The sequence below is a fragment of the Cervus canadensis genome, chromosome 13 (genome assembly GCF_019320065.1).
Source record: "Cervus canadensis isolate Bull #8, Minnesota chromosome 13, ASM1932006v1, whole genome shotgun sequence".
Classification (NCBI taxonomy): domain Eukaryota; kingdom Metazoa; phylum Chordata; class Mammalia; order Artiodactyla; family Cervidae; genus Cervus; species Cervus canadensis.
The window spans coordinates 3,259,977-3,263,250 of record NC_057398.1 but is presented as its reverse complement, the minus strand read 5'-3'; the positions used below and the strand labels follow the sequence as shown (position 1 = coordinate 3,263,250).

At 47.0% G+C, this 3,274-nt stretch overlaps 1 long non-coding RNA gene across 1 annotated transcript; it reads right to left on the bottom strand.

The window, feature by feature from the left end:
- Window positions 1–897: 897 nt before the first annotated feature.
- LOC122452221 lies at window positions 898–2,606 on the bottom strand. The gene is made up of 3 exons (XR_006272632.1): window positions 2,253–2,606; window positions 1,288–1,355; window positions 898–1,191 (listed from the first exon to the last, which is right to left on the bottom strand). It is a non-coding gene; the product is annotated as an uncharacterized LOC122452221 (long non-coding RNA).
- Between the last annotated feature and the right edge of the window lie 668 nt (window positions 2,607–3,274).

Genomic DNA, 3,274 nt, shown 5'->3' with positions numbered 1-3,274 from the left:
CACTGTTAAAGTTCTGCAGTTTCTGTTCATGTTTGGCACCTCACAGATCCAGGCAATAAAATCCCTCCAGTTGCTGTGGCCGGTTACAATTAATGCCTGCAAGCAAAAACTTGCTTTTCTTTCTAAATCTGCACAGCAAGAGAGGTTTTGCAGAGACAGACATCATTTCTGACTGCTATCCTGAAGAGTCTCTCCAGCACTACTCAGTACTGAGAAATTCATCTCACTTTGTTTCACCTAATGCACCACAAAATTCATACTCTGCACCCCACCCCTGCTCCTACTAACAATCAACCAATCAATCAATAATAAATAAATAATTAAAAACTATCTGCTTGTTATTCACTGGGATCTTATTACTTAAGTTTTTTATACTGTTTTGTGACTTATCTTATATAATGGCTTCCCTGGTAGCTCAATGGTAAAGAATCTGCCCTCAATGCAGGAAACACAGGTTTGAACTCTTGGTCAGGAAGATCCTCTGGAATAAGAAATGGCAACCCATTCCAGTACTCTTGCCTGGAAAATTTCATGAACAGAGGAACCTAGTGGCCTGAAGTCCTGGTGGTCACAAAGAGTTGGACAAGACTTAGCAACTGCACACATTGTACAATAATAACAGTATCCTGTAAAATGCAACGATGAATGCAAAAATATCATTGTATTTTTAAGCATAACTATGTCTTTTGATTCTTTATTTGTCCACCTTTGTGATTATTTTACTTTTCCCATGTCAAGTCCCCTGCTTTACACCAGAGTTCTTGTAGATTCTAGCAAATGGCCTTTATTTCAAGTTCATGTGTCAAGGATAAAGCTAAAATGCAAAGTGCAATGAGCAAGCTCTATTTTAATTGCTTACTTGAAAAAAATAAAAAAGTACTCAGTTGCAATGATATCTATAGTTTTATTTTTTTATTTATAGTTTTCATAAAATTAAAATGCACTTGTTAAAAACATTTCTTAAAGTATACCTTGTGCATTACTGGTATAAAGACCACATGAATTGATTTAATTTTCAAGGGTTTTATGTGGTGTAATTTGTCTGTTGCTGACCTGGTGATATTTCCTTACTAAAATCCTAAGCCCCTCGGTTCCCTGTTATTCAGTCATAAGTGAATGATCGACAATGGGTACACCTTATCTCATGGCCCAGCTTCCCTGGAACACGTGGCAGCACAGAGGATCTGGACTCTGTCAGGAAAAACGAGAAGGTGTCAAGAAGAGAGCAGCAGGCAAGTGCTAGAGAGAAAATCACGTTCCTATTGACTATGAAAAAAATCCACTTACCCTGAAAACACTCATGAAAAAGGAAACACCCTGGCTTCCAACTGAACAGGTTTCTCTCCATTTCATCTCTATCAAGATATTTGGCAAAATTAAAAAAAAAATTAAGTATATGAGTCTTCCTTTCCGAAAGAAAATGAAAAGTTGGCAAAATCTATGACACTTGTCCTTGAAATACTGATGATCAGTAAAATCGAAATCTAAAAAAACAGGGAGGAATGTTTTCTTTTGGGGAAAAGCAAAGCTATCTGATTCTGTGCCCGGGGTTTCTAGTAGTAAATGTTCAGCAGTCTTAAAATTCCAGAACATAATAAAATGACAAACAGTTACTCCCTGTGACATTAAATCAATGGTTCTAATCAGGGGGTTGGAGAAGGAAATGGCAACCCACTCCAGTGTTCTTGCCTGGAGAATCCCATGGACAGAGGAGTCTGGCGGGCTACAGTCCGTGGGGTCGCAAAGAGACAGAAGTGACTTAGCGACTAAACAATCAGGGTAATACGACCCCCAGGCAACACTTGGCAACGTCTGGAGATGTTCTCGGTTGTCATGCCAAGGGTGGAAGTTGCTGTGACACCCAGTGAGTAAAGCCCGGGGGTTGTGCTCAACACCCAGGCCCCCAGGAAAGACCCCTCAGCCAAGAGCTAGCCCACCACCAAAACGTAAATAAGGAGAAGAGCCCAGTCAGCTTGAGCGCAGACTACTGCGTGAAGTAAGTCCGCCCCCCGTGAAGCATCTGCAGAAAAGGTTCAGTCCGTCTCAGAGCTAAGTCTTCTCTTTTTCAGAGCTATCTAAATTTCCTGCGGTCAGCGTCCAGATGAGAAGCTGCTCAGACTGCCTAAAAGCCTGATAAATAGGAAACAACATGGCGGCGGGGACAGGGCAGGGGGTATTGTGGAGACTGGGTAAGGACACAAGCAGAAAGCAGCCCTCTGAGCTGCCTTTTGAAGGAGGAAATAAAAACCAACCTGCCTCTCGCGCTCTGCCTTTGCTGCTCAGCTTCCCCAGTGGCCGCCGCGCTCTTTACAAGAGAAACTTCCTCTGGGGGCGGGGGGCGGCGAGGGGGCGCTCCGGGGAGGGGAGCGGGCGGGCGGCTTGCAAGTCTGAGGAACGCAAATCTTTGAGGTGACTAAATTAAAACCATGCTATGAAGCCGTAAACTCACTACGGAATCCGTGGCCTCGGGTCAGGATCGCTGCAGGAGACGCCCGCGCGCAGTGCGCGCGCTTGTTAACGTTTTCTGTCAGGACGAGCGGCCCCGGGCGGAGCCCGCTCCGAGCAGGACCCCCAGGCCCACATCAAAACTGACCACGGGCGGGCCGGGGCCACAGGCCTGGTGGGAGGGCCACCCCGCGCGGGGGTCCGGGCCCGCGCACCCCAGGAGGCCGGCACCGACCGATGTAAATGTGCGCTTTCATTGAAAATCACTTCGGCTTAGACAAAGCCCATTCTTCCGCACTTGAAAAGCTTGCCGGTTTCTGCAATTCATCTGTGTGAGAGATGGAGATTTTTCCACGGACCCCAGAAGAGCCCGGGGGAGACAATTCCTGTGCGGTTTCATCCGCAGAGCGCGGCCGGGGAGATCAAGAGTCCCTGCAGCCCCGCTGGCCGGACGACACAGCATCCCTCCGCGCCCCTCGGGGGACCACGCTTCCGCGCTGCGGGGACAGAGGAGAAAGCCCGCCGTCAGCCGAGGCGAATCCAAATGCTAGGTCAAAGAGAGTCTTCTGTTTCTTCTGTATTTTATTTATTTTCTAAAATTTCTAACGCCCAATCTAGTGGTTGTTGTCAACTGGGGGCCAATTTACCCCCATCCATCTGCCCCCCACCTCCTACACCCAGGACATTTGGAGACATTTTTGGTTGTTGCAACTGGGAAGTCTTGCTGGCATCCAGTGTTCGGAGGCCAGGAATGCGGCTGAACATGGTACGGTGCTCAGGAAAGGCCCTCATGGCAAAGAACTACCCAAGCATAAGACCGATACTGTCA